Source organism: Meleagris gallopavo, chromosome 1 (genome assembly GCF_905368555.1).
Source record: "Meleagris gallopavo chromosome 1, MGAL_WU_HG_1.1, whole genome shotgun sequence".
Lineage (NCBI taxonomy): Eukaryota > Metazoa > Chordata > Aves > Galliformes > Phasianidae > Meleagris > Meleagris gallopavo.
The window spans coordinates 43,075,821-43,089,955 of NC_139404.1; the positions used below are offsets into that span (position 1 = coordinate 43,075,821).

The window sequence follows — 14,135 nt, forward strand, 5'->3', positions numbered from 1 at the left end:
CCTAAAGGAAGGGTCAGGTTGGCTGGTAGGCTAAGGTTCCTCACTGGGGAATGGTTGGGCCCTGGCACAGTCTTCCCAGGACAGTAGTCATTGCCCTGAGCCTTGAGTTCAAGGAGTGTTTGAGCAGTGTTCACAGACATATAGTTTGCAGTTTGACTGCCCCTGTGTTGAGCTAGGAGTTGGACTCAATGATCCTTATGGGTCCCTCCCAACTGAGGATATTCCATTTTTCCAAAATATGCAATGCAGTTTTCAGTATGAGTCATATCAAGAAAAGACACCTTTCATTTTGACTGTAGAGAGCTTAGTTCTTGTGAGAGTAGGGTCTCATAGACTTTCTAGGATGTATAAAAAAACATGAAATTGGGTACAATAAGGACCTTCAGGATCTGATCATCATAAAATCTGTTTGTGGAAATTACATTTTGCAACAGTGACACTGTTATATTCCTAATGTCATGGCAGTGTTAGAGTATGCTCAGCTCTGAAAACAAACTGGGAAGACCAGTAATGCCTCCTTCACCCAGTATTAGCCACACAGGTCTCTCTCTGAAGTGTAGCTAGCTGAAGAGCATCTGTTTCTTATGTCCCAGATGGTTCTTGTACAATCCCTATAATTTCTCCTACTTCCTTCCTGCTTTTCCTTCCAAAATGCCATTGACTATGAATAACTTAATTTGCCTGCCAGAGTTCTCTATCACTTTCCCCAGCCTAAAGAGAGTAACTTTCTAACACTGTGTTTCAATGTCTTCTGGCAGAATATTTTCCATCTGCTTTTTAGATGTGTGAGTGTGGGAGGGGCAGAGGAGGCTGGGATAGTGAGGGTGGTGTCAAGGAAAGACGCCAAAACTTACTGCTCTTGCTGAGAAGATTTACTGCTTCCTTTTTGTTTCCACAAGGCCTGATGCACTGCTCAACATCCCCTAGGTGTGGCTGCTGTTCCTCCCTTTTCCCTGAGGTAAGGATAAAAAAGAAAGGAGAAGAAGAAATGAACTCTTCTATTAGATAACTTCCAGAATCTATTGGGATTGGAACAATCTGTTAAATAAAACTTTCATCTAGTTATTCTAGGATTCTTATCGCAGCTTCCAATGTAACTAGCACAAAAAGTGTTTGAAGTAGGAGTGGACAGAAGGAGCTGAGCAAGAACATGCATCTCCAGAAGGAAAAGGAACTGGATGCCAACCCCATCAAAGAAGATCATTTATGGCATTGCTCTTGTGAACTGGGAGGACGAGGAGTCTTCTGGTTATCACAAAAAGAAAACAATAGCAACAGTTTTTCAATATAATATTAAGAGGAACAACACAAGTTTATCTGTCGTGAATTTTAAGGATTCATGTTTTCTGTGGAGATAGACATACAATCAGAAGTTTTCCTCCATTTGGGCTGAGAGGAGCTGATAAATCTTCCCTTTCTCTACATATGACTTTGGAGCAGTTTTCTGGGATGTTACATAAACAATGGGAAGCTGTAAGAAACATCCTGAAGTAGCCTTTAGGATTACACTGCAGTACAGTTATGTAATAAGAAGCAGCTACTTTGATTAGCTTGTGAAATTCAAGAAACATGACAGCAGGCATTATGCTTAACGTGGAACATATTAATGATGGATTAAATAATACAGTATCCTGTTCTCCTAAAACAGCAACCAGAGAGTTTGATGCCTGTGGCTCTGCCTAACGGGGTGAACCCCATCACATCCAATCATGTGTACTAATTTAGGCTGTACAGGGCCTTTGTGTAAATGGGGTCCTCTCAGAAACCCCATTCTCCTTTGACACAAGACAAGGAAATGAACTTGTTCTGTGGAACACTATTAGATCATGGAAACAGAATGAAAAGAGCTTTGTGCAGCTCTGGTGTTGCTGGTGCATAACATGTAAAATGGCTGATCATTGTTCGGTTTTCTTTGAAATCTTGTACATTTATTTCTTCTGAATTCTGTTAAACAGAGTAGTATTTCATCAAGTTACGTATTTTGACAGTGGATGACTGACTATTAAATATAGCAGTGCTTTATCCAGATAAAATATTTTCTTTAGTAGGTAATAGCTATAGCCTATCTGTGTGCTTGAGAGGGAACTGGACAAGAATTTCCCATCATCACTGAGATTTTCATAGAAAAAAAAGGCCTGTTTTAATCTTTCTTTTTTCACTGTTCTTCTACTTTCTAAGAATCATTGGAGCTGAATTAGCATGTTTTCCATTACGAAGTAGTGAATTTATTTGATTATATCTTTTTTGTTAATGTTATATTGCAGATATTTTAAAGCTTTCTTCCTCTGTAGTTTTGTGTTTGAACAGTGAAAATCTATGTGCATCTTCCTGATTAATTTATAGTATGTTAAAGTTAAGAAACAATTTGAATGGCAATTCAGAAGAACCTTATGTGCTGCTGAAGTTAGATCATTATTCTATGTACTTTGCAATATGTAAAAGGCAAAGGCTGAAATCTACATCTTTGTTCTATCCTGCATTAACTTGTATAGTTCTTCTCTTTTTTTTTTCTTCCTTTTAAGCATATGCCACCAAGCATGATAATGAACCAGTCAAAGAATCTGCTGTACTAACGGTTAATGAGAATTCAAAGAGATTTATTTAGCCTAGCATCATCATTTCAGTGAAGATTCAAAGAGGATTAATTTGATTTATGTCAAAATGGAGGAATCTTTATATAATCTGCAGTCAAACTTTCATGAATATATTTATGCAGTCTCACTGCATTCTTCAAATTCATGTGAAAGAGGCTATGGAAGAAGAAGACAATATTTATTTATATGCAAATTATTCTTTTTGTGTAGAAAATCTATTTCAGGTTTCAAATCTGTTTAATATCTCTGCAATGCTTGAGAACTTACAGGATTAAATTTGGAGATACAGAAATCATTGATTATTATATGTGATTTTAATGGGCTACAGAATTCATCTATGAAAGCTAATGGGCAGACACAACTACGGAAAACTGTACAACATAGTATTTAAGGGCACTCTACCATGCCAAATCAGCTTTTTTTTTTTTTTTTTTTTAAACTGGGATACATATCACATACACAGCATAAACGTAAGTGTATCATCAACAGTTCATCTACTCTCTTTTGTAAAGGCTGCATGACTCATATCTTTCTCATACCCAAGTAAAAGATTTGCCCTAATAGCATCTGTACGCTGCACTAAAATCTCACTAAACAATAGTATGTATGGAAGAGACATCTGATTCCAGTACCAGCCGGATGTGTAAACAAATCACTGTTCTTCAAACACCATATGATTACCATTTCCAAGAACTTTACAGGGCATCGTGAAGTGTCTTTTCATATGCTATTTCCATAGCCCTTCATGCACTGCTGCTTTTACACAATGACCCAATATCCTGCTTGATATACTGTGAGTCACAGATGGCTTTAGTACAAAAAGCCTTACATTGAGCCATTTTCTTTACATACACATTGAAATCCAAATTATTCATAAGTAACTGTACTTTTGTTAGACAACTTGTGCTACCTAAAGTACAAATTCTTTAGATTACTCATGCGAGACCAGAAAAGAAAGAAAACATTGCATGCAGTATCAGATGGCCTGACCAGCCTTCATTGGTCCTTCTCCCTCTATTTCTTCTTTTCTTTTTTCCTCCTTTTTTTTTTTTCTTTTTTTTTTTCCTCTCCTTTCCTTGATTTGTTTTCTAGTAGGGTTTTTAAAGCAAGAGGGGAAAAGTATGTCTGATGAACATGAATGCAGCCCTTTGGCCTGGAGCTCTTTCCAAGGCTTTAGTTAGGTATATTTATTACTGACAGTGGATGTTAAGTCAAGAGCACCTATGAGAAGAAAAAGTGCTTTACTAGATCCAAGCAGCTACTGATAACTAAGGTTAACATTTAGAATATGTAAAGTTTCCAATTTATATGCATGTACTTTGCCATATAATGTGAAGAAAATGGTAGAGTTAGACCTTTTTGCACTTTTTTAAAATCCTTTTCTCATTGACTTGAGTGCCTAGACTTATTTTTCACTTTAGTATTCTTTTATGGTCAATAAGAACATTTGTTACAATACTTCCTTTCTGAAAGGCCTCTCAGACTCTCTAACTGTGGTTAATGTTCTCTGTCAGACATCATGTTCTACACATATTAATAATATTATGCCTCAGTGATAAGGCCTTAATGTCACTTGCTGTCCAACCTAATGTGTGGATCATGCACATAACTATTTAATTGTTCAGAATGAACCTTAGTCTGAGCATTGTCTTGAAAAAATATGATAGGGAAAATCATCCCTTTTAAACCTACCTTAATTTTCAGTGTTCACTTGTATTTACTTATTAAACTGTGAGAATATAGACGTGCAGTGATGCAGCATTTTTGACCAGGAGACCTTGGAAGAACTGTAAGTATGTGAAAATGATTAAAGACTGAACTAGCACAGCTGCTGTGGTCATCCAAAGACATTCTGCAACGTATTAGTATGAACAAAGTTTGGTGAGCTATGTACACTGCAAAAATTCCATGAGAAATTCATGGGGAAAAAAAAAAAAAGTGAGGAAAAGGCTGTGTTGCCTTTTAGTTTTAGTAAGGCATTCAACATTGTTTCTCATGGTATGCTCCTGGAGAAACAGGCTTCTCATAGCTGGGACAGATGTACAGTTCTCTGGGTAAACGTTCTCCAGTTGCATTCCCCAGGGCTTGCATTGCGGCTACTTCTGCTTAACATTTTTATCAGTGTGGACAATAGTATATGGAGTCCTTTCTCAATAAGTCTGTAGATTATACTAATTTAGGTAGCATTGCTGATATGCTTGAGGGTAGGAAGGATCTTCAGAAGGATGTGGGTAGGCCAGATCTATGACTCATGTCCAGTCCCATGGCCTCCAAAAAGACTCAGTGCTGGGTGCAACACTTCTCTCCCAGCAATCCCATACAGCAGTATGGGCTTGGGGAAGAGAGGCTGTTAAGTCTGGCAGAAATGGATCTGGAGGTGCTGGTTGACAGCTGGCTGAGCATGAGCCAGCAGTGGGCTCAGGTTGCCAAGAAGGCCAACAATATCAGATTGAATCAGAAACAGTGTGGACAGCAGGGTTAGGGAAGTGATTGTGCCCTTGTACGCAGTGCTAGCGAGACTGCAATTTGATTACTGTGTTCAGGACCCGTAGGCCCTGCACTGCAGTAGGGATACCTGTTTGTCTGTCACATCAGCAAAAGTACTGGCTGTGGTGGATTTAGACCTACCCACATACTGACTGTTTTGTGAAGGAGTGCTGATGGGTGCTTTAGCAGGGCAAGTTGATCACCTGTGGCTGAGACCATGCTCCATCCTTACTGGCACCAGTCTGGGTCCTTCTCTACTCTCTAGCCCTCAGTCTTTACAAAATGTACAGGAACGTGATATCTTTGAGACCTTTACTTTTTGTCATATCTTATTGTAACTGGCTAACTAATTAAGCAGTAATTATGTGGTACTGACAGAGGGATTCAAAGATCTTATTTACTAAATACAGCTAAAAATTAAAACAATGTTCTGGGAGCCAGTTTCAGCATGGCCTCAATTAAAGGGTCACTTTGGTGTACAGTATATACATACCAGATCCTTTTAATATGAAGAAAAGAAAACTAGATTTAATTTCACAGAAACAAGAAAATTTAAAACCTGCTCAGAGTAGTTAATATTGGGTTGGACTAAGCATTGACTGCTACAGCAAAATGCAGGTTCTGTGCTCAGTCAGTTGAGCTATTATAACTTTGTTACATAAAGCCAGGTCATATGAATGTGATGCCATTTAATGTGATAGGTTATAAAATCAGCTGTGAACAAAAATCCATTACAACTTCCCATTCTTGCCTTGACAATGAATAAAAATCTTTGTAGTGGTTTGCATTATCTTTGCTCTGAACATATGGTGATAAAATTTTCCATGTTAAAAGAAATAAATTACTCTTTTTTGATCCAAAATGTGATTTCAAACAACAGCCACCTATATTCCATTAAGCTATAATGTTTATATATTACAGATACAACAAAATTAAGTTTAAGCTATATAGCCTACAGTCAGTAGGATGGTAACAGTATGGGGCTCAGCAAAACCTAACTACACACATATAATTTGCTTTGTCAGTTTTTAATCTGTCATTAAGACCAACATTTTCTCTGCAACTTGTACTTGAATTAGCTACTATAGTGCTAAGTCAGAATATTTCCCATCATATGCATAGCAACAGAATTGTAATTAGTAAAAGAAAAGATGGAAAAGCCCCCAAAAGTTTGTGCCTTTTCCTGCTAGAGAGCAATTGAGCAGAGGAAAGAATATCTTCACAAATTAGACAGTGCTATGACTATATAAGAAAAGGTCCTCCCTTTTATTATGTTGTTTCACTACTGTGTGAGAGAAGTGGTAGATTCTCCTCAAACATATCATCCATGCTTCCAAACCTGAGATTCGTGTCCTGTGAGATGAGAAGCAAACATTATGTAACTGAGATCACTCCCTAGAGTGACTAAAAAGAATCACATCAGTTTCCAGAAGTCTGGAAATAAAATCTTAAAATAAAACCTTTCTTTCTCTGCATGGCAGAAAGAGACAAAGAATAACCATTTCATAAAGAAAAGAAACGTGACTGCATTATAGAGACCTTGGAGTTTTTTGAGGGAACTTACCATAGACATTGCTTCCCCTCCACCCCCCAAAAAAAAAAATCAGATGTAGAACATTTCTGCAGGCCTTTTGGAAAACAAGTGACCCGAAAATAAATAAGTCACCATAATGAAAGCAACATTCTTAAGTCAAGCATGAGCTCAAGCTTTTTCAGTGGCTATTCACAGTAGTATTTTAAATATTTTCTGATCATGTGCCATGAAAGGAGTCATGTCCTTCTCTAAGAATATATGCAGTGAGCTCAGTTTTATGAAATATTTAACATGCTTCTATGCTATGGAAAGGATACTATATAAATTACCAGTAGAGAATATCATCCAGTTACTCATCTCTTGATCTTTCTTTTATAATATACTGTGGATGGTATCAAGATCTAATATTTACAATCTATTCTTCTTCTAGATGTAAGAAATGAGACATAAGTTCCTAGGTACGGAGATTTGCTTAGCAAGTATGTCAGGCTTCCCACATAATAATGTTCCTTTGACTTTTAGACTGTGGCTCCACTTTCAAAAAGCATATGCTGCACATGGAGATATTTCATAACTTTTTGGAAGTGAAATGAAAGTGTATTTTAAGATTTTAAAATGTCAGGAAATCCTGATTTTTTTTTTTTTAATCTACTAAACCATTGCAAAGGAAAAGGTTCACAGCTGCAAATGGAATGTGTTGTATAATTCAGTGATTCCTGGGAATAGGAAATCAGATGTGTAATTTAAACCTTTAGATGCCAGCCAATCTCTCACAGACAGATTCACTCATGTTAGAAAAGACCTTCAAGATCATTGAGTCCAACCACAACCTAACCATACTACCCTAACTAACAACCCTCTGACAAATATGTCCCTGAGCACCACATCCAAATGGTTTTTAAACACATCCAGGGATGGTGACTCAACCACCTCCTTGGGGACCCTATTTCAGTACTTAACAACTTCTTCTCCAAAGAAGTTTTTCCTGATATCCAACCTAAACCTCCCCTGGCACAACTTAAGGCCATTTCCCCTACTCCTGTCATCTGTCACCAGTGAGAAGAAACCAATCCCACTGTCTCTGCAATCACCTTTCAGATATTGGAAGAGAGCAATAAGGTCCCTCCTCAACCTCCTTTTCCCGACTAAACAGCCCCAGTTCCTTGAGTTGCTCCTCGTAGGGCATAATCTCCAAGCCCTTCACAAGCTTTATTGCCCTTCTTTGGACCTGCTCCAGCACCTCAATTTCTTTTTTGTACTGAGGTGCCCAAAACTGAACACAGTACTCGAGCTGAGGCCTCACCAGTGTTGAGTATAGGGGCAGGATTAGTTCCCTAGCCCTGTTCACTGCACCATTCCTGATACAAGCCAGGATCCTGGGCGCACTGCTGGCTCATACTCAGCCAACTGTCCATCTGTCCACCAAGATCCCTTTCCATCAGGCAGCTTTCCAGCCACTCCCCAAGGCTGTAGGGTTGCCTGAGGTTGCTTTGACCAAAATGCAGGACCCGACGCTTGGCCCTAATGAAACTCATACAGTTTACCTTGGCCCATCAATCCAGTCTGTCCAGGTCCCTCTGTAGTGCCCTTCTCCCCTCAGGCAGATCAACATTCCCTCCCACCTTGGTGTCATCTACAAACTTACTGAGGGTGCACTCAATCTCCTCATCAAGATCATTAATAAAGATGTTACATAGAAGCGGCCCCAGTAGCAAGCCCTGGGGGACACCACTCATGACCAACCATCAATTGGATTTGATTCTGCTGAGCACAACTCTTTGGGCCCAGCCATCTAGCCAGTGTTTCACCCAGCAGACTCATTAGCACTATTCAGGTAGCTTTAACAGGGTGTGATTGATCAGCCCTGCCCTGCTGCCAGTAATGCTGGCACCACCCTCGCCCCATTACCATGCCGCTAACAGGTGCCCCCGCACTTATTACTCTCTTTACATTAACAACAACTTTTCTAAATGCGTTGTCCCTTAAATGGGTGGCTTACGGTTTCTCCACGTTTGCCCGACCCACGTGATTCACACACCCTGACTCCTCCTCTCCGTCCTGGCGAGCAGCGATCGCTGCCCTCCCGGAGGCTTTCTCTAGGCGAGGGTGCGTGGATGCAGAGCCGTTGCCCTGGCAACGCTCACGCCTCGTCAGCTGCTCTCGCTAGAGCTGCCAGACTGCTCCGTTATCTCGGGGCTCCCCGGATGAAGGAACAGACCGAAACCCCCCTATACTTCGCGATCATTCGCTGCGGTTCTGCCCGGGACAGCTCCGAAGCAGCTAACCTTAGTGATCAAGGGCTTCATTTGGGTTTGTGCCCGTTCAAATCTCCCGCCGTTGCCCTGGCAACGCTCGCGTCACGTCAGCCGCTCTCGCGAGAGCTGCCAGGCTGTTCCGTTATCCCGGGGCTCCCTGGGTGAAGGAACCGACCGAAACCCCCTATGTTCTGCGATCAGTCGTTGCGGTTCTGCCCAGGACGGCTGCGAAGCAGCTAACCTCGGCAACCAAGAGCTTCTTTTTCTCTCTAAGGGGAACCGAGAACAACCTGAATTTCCGTTTACCTGAGCTGTATTTGCAACGATTACCTTACTCCCCCAAAATAACCCAACTAACTTAAACATACAAAATATTCTCCTCCAGTCCCTTTAGTCAACCCAGATCAGGAAGGCAAGCATGTATTTGTTTTGCCTTTATCTACTTTTTTTGTCCCTTCTGGAGTCCTGTTTAACAAATACTGAGTTACTTTCAGTGTCTTATATGATTGGTGGTCTTAGTTAATTGAATGTCACAGTAAAATGTGACATTTGTTCTTCTGCTACAGGTGCTACAGGCTTCAACTTTGTGACACAGCACTGGGAAGTGATTGGTGGTACATGGAGGCAAGAGGGTGTGTAGCAGTTCCTTGGATGAGATATTTACGGTGTGGTTTCCAGGGATTCAGGTCTGACAATTCTAGTGTTCCTGTTTAGACTTAAACTTCATGTTTCCCTTTTTCAGAAAGATTGGATGCTGGCAGCACAGGAAACAGTAAGAAGTGGGTAAGTTTCTGAATCCACACTTTCTCACACAGTCTCTGTCCCCTTCTTTCCATTTGTAGTGGATGTCATGCCCAGACAAGTTCACTATATCAATGGTGAAGAAGTTGCGTGGCAATTTCAAAACATTTCCTGGAGCAAGAGAATGAACAACATATTGAGATACAAATATGAACAGCAAAAATGGTATAACATTTTATAAAGTGAAACAAAGAATAATCCAGATTAACATTATTAAATTTTGTTTTTTCTTTTTTTCTTTTTTTCCCCCCACTCTGTTCTTCTTACTTCAGACTCATCAGAGATAGTAAAAAGCCACTTTTTCTACAAGATCTCAACCAGTCAGTTTGGAAAGTAGCATTGGTAGCATCACCATCAGTGACAGCATCTTCATTACATTTGCACAAAAAATCCACAACTGAAATCTTTTGAATCAGTAAGAGTGTCAAGCAGACAGCTCAGGATTACTTTCATTGAGCAGAAATGCCACTTCACTCAGAAGTTTCAGGTCTATTATTTGACCCTATTTTAGAAAGGAACAGGTAGTGATCTGGGTCAGCCTGAAGGGTATCTCCAGACTAGTGAAATTCTAATATCTGCTTTCTTTCTACGAGTCTGCTTTTTCTCTGGGATGATCCGGAGTGAATTATCTCAAGCAATTACTGTATTTGAGAATAGTTCATTACACTTTGAATAAAAAATAACAAAAAAAAATTAATTATGGTTTCCACTCTTATTATTTCTTAGCTCTATTGATGTGTTGGAGTGAGATCTTTCTTCAAGTCCTGTTCTAATAATGCTAGATTTTACTGTGGCGTTAACAGTTTAAGATTGCTTTCATCTCCCTTTCTTCTCTTGCTTTATAATGCGTACAGGAGACCTGACACGGATTATCATATGCACTTCTTATTTATGATCTTTCTATTTCTGTAACATACACACAGACAGTAATATAACATAAAGCTTATCTTATTTTTGATTGTTCATAGCTTCCTATCTACAAACAGGGAAAACTACATGCTGTGGGAAATAACACTCATCTGTCAGAACATTTTTTTAAAAAACGACACCCAGGACATTTCCTACTATTTATTTCCACCTGTTTTGGCAATATGAAGAATATTGATGTGAGAAACTGTACTAGTGTGTTCAAAATATGTTTAGGTCCACTCTCAGTCAGACTGAAAATAGAAAACATCCTTGCTCAGAACCATCAATATCGGCCAGAGGTTTGTTCCTTAAAATTTCTCAAAACTGAATCAGTTTCCACCAACTTAGTGGCAGTTTTTGTCACTTGTCTTGTGCAATACTGAGATACTACATTTCTTTAAGAATTGTACCCCTCCTGCTCTCAGCCTCTATCCAAATGAAAAGTTTCTTAAACAATGTTAGTCTGATGAGATTCCTCTTAATAGAAAGTAAATTATTGACACCCAATAAAAAGAAAGGTGTTACTGTTCACATTGTATTACCACTATTTTCAAGCTGTTGTTTTTCTTTTCATTTTGGAAAAAAAAAAAAAAAAAAAAAAAAAGTATTTGTTTTGCTGTTCAACAAATGTTTTACTCTTCTTCTTTTTATTTTTAAAAAATATATCACTTTTCATTGAATGTATTTGCATTATACAACAGGTCTTTTACCCAGCAGTTTGTCGGTTCTGTTGTCTCAAGGGTACCAAATAAGGAATTTTAGAGGGCATACTTTCTGCTTTACTTTAGTGAGGTTAAACACTTTTTGGAATTCGGCTTAGTTGACCAAGATATTTTTGTTCACTTACAAATAATGTGATGTGTGAATATATTTATTTCAGTGAAAATAACAACCATTACTCAAACAGTAAGGACTACACATACAACATTGGAAACATTGCTTAACTATGTTGTGATAATGAAAACTTTGAAAGCTTATGTGCCACATTTGGGAAGGCCACGTAAATCACTAAAGCCCAGCATTGTAATGAGCAATAAAAGTGCTTCAGATAAGACCAATCACATTTTCTGAATACTTTATACTAATTTGTAGTCTCGCAAATGTGGCTCTCTGTATGGAGAGAAAAATAGAGTTCCTTAGAGTGACAAACCTATTTAATAACTGTCTATATATAAATTTACCTGGTTATTTATAAAACTATATAAGGTTTCTAAACTATATTTGTATCTCTTTCTCTCAGCAACCATGCCTTCTGCTATTTTGAGGTGATAGTTGATATCCAAATAAATCCTATTTGCTATATAAAGCTCATCTTTATTTTTGATCTTTCAGAATTGACGGCTGTGGGTCTTGTCAGTTTGACCTTGAGAAGACCTTCTACTTGCCACACAGGACAATACAGATCAGTGTCTTTGGTTATGGTATACATTGTATACTTATGAAAGGATAACAGAAGTCAGCAATCGTGGATGAAAAATGAATTCAAATTGAAGGCTTTGTAAAATAAATGAAGAGTGGAAAATGCATTCTGTGCGAGTGGACAAAAAAATCAGGAATGATGGATTCTGACCCTTCCACAGATTTCCTGGAGCCCAAAGCTCTTCAAATGGGCACTGCTCATAAATATCCAGCTTACAAGTATCAGTGTGGGACCAGAATAATTCTAGTCTTAAAATCCAATGTTTGGTTGCAAATTGTCCTCATCACCAGCTGAAGCTAATGGAAGTGACAAACATTCAGTACAACCGGAAACTGGAGTTCCTTTCAAACATGATCTGCAGTAATTCTGCTGTGGTCAGGCTCTGAAAAGCACTTGATATCTTCTCAGAAATATGCTACAGAAAGTAGTGAAAAAAGAAAAAAACCCACTCTTTCGAAAGATGAATTAAATCATGGCTAAATTCTACATCTATTGAAAAAAAAAAAAAAGCAAAAAAAAAAAAAAGCAAAAAAAACTGAGGAAACTTGAAGGAACCTTGAAGTGTGAGGTAGTAATATAGCTAGAGAGCAAGAAGTCTCAACATCTCAGCTCCCCGTGGACTGACTGCAAGATAGTACTGTTCTTTAGCAAAATCATCACAAAACTATGCTCTCAGCTTACTCCACTGCTGCTACAGACATGATTTGAACAGCCTATTTTGGACTAATTTTAATAGACCAGATTGTGATAATGATATCATTGTGGATGTGTGGATGCTTTAGTGTCACAAGAATCAGTTCTTCTCATCATAACAAGAAGTTACTTTGATCTCACAGTATAGAAATACTGCTGAAGACCATTGCAGAATCTCATTATTTTCTGTTGGGAAAAATACATGCATACTGAAATGGGTGCTTCAGTGGAGATGTTAGTGAGCTATAAAGTCTTTTCTGTTATTAGTTGTGCCAGGCAAGCTGTTCATGTAATACAGGAAGAAAGTACAGCATTACTTACTGTGCTTTACTTTTAGCGTCAGGATTTTCTGTTCATCTGCTGCTATATATGTATATATTTGACCGTGAATTACATTTGAGGAAATAAACTTTGTCAAATACTGGAATAAGTTGCTCAGAGAATCTTGGTTCTTGAGGATGCTCAAATCTCAGAATTTAACAACTTCTATGATTTTAAAGGCGGAGGGTAGATTCTATGTCTAAGGAAAAGATGTAAAAGTCAGAGTGAAAGCCAGTGTAAAGAACAAGATAAATATCAGTACTGTTTAGTAAATTACAATATACCACTGAACAAGGTAGCCCATTTTCTAAAAGATTTCCTAAACAGCAGTGCAAGACATATTTAAAAATATTTTCCCATGAGGTTAAAATTAATTTTTCCACTTCCTGCTTCTTAAGTATTCACTTCTTGAGTATTCACTTTGGTTTATACTCATCTCTAAAAGTACATTATTAATTAAATAAGAACACCTAACGAGATTGGATTTTCAGCTTCTAAGCAAAGAGTAGGTTTGTGTCCGTTTTAGAGTTCCTAATGTTTTTTTTCCATGCAAAACAATAAAGTGGAAATGAAAATTATTGAAGAGCTGCATCATCTCAGGGATGCCATAAATTTTAAGTGCTGACTCTGGCAGAGGCACAATAAAGAGAAAGTAAAAAGCATATTAAATATCAACTAGAATGCATCTGTGTAGTAAGATATTGCTTTACTGGGGAGAATGAGATCAACAGGTTGGGTTTTTTTTTTTGGCAAAAAATTACCAAGATTGGTCATCTGTGCTCCCTGTTCATTGTCTATATTTACGGTTCTCCACCAGCTCCCTCCCTCTCACAGAGCAACAAGCACATGTTTTTCCTTGGAGCAACTTTCCCTGCAGATATTTCCTTGGCACTAAAACTGCAAACGAAAAGGCTGTATTTCCAATGATTCTCTCTTTGCCGATCCTACCCAGATTAAAGGAGGAAAGTTTCTCTGGGTCAAGTAGGAAGAGGAGGAAAAAAAGAAAAGGAAAAAAAAAAAAGGGAGCAGGGAACTGGACAGGAAAAACTGAAAATCTTGAAGGAAGGAAAGGAAAGTTAGAAGACATTCCTTCTCTTTCCTCTCTGCCTGTTGGGACTGAA

At 38.5% G+C, this 14,135-nt stretch overlaps 1 long non-coding RNA gene across 1 annotated transcript; it reads left to right on the forward strand.

Annotated features, from left to right (window-relative positions):
* The first annotated feature begins 9,053 nt into the window (after window positions 1–9,053).
* Window positions 9,054–13,111, forward strand: LOC109366581 (uncharacterized). The gene is made up of 3 exons (XR_002112953.3): window positions 9,054–9,502; window positions 9,613–9,653; window positions 11,913–13,111. It is a non-coding gene; the product is annotated as an uncharacterized LOC109366581 (long non-coding RNA).
* Window positions 13,112–14,135: the final 1,024 nt, after the last annotated feature.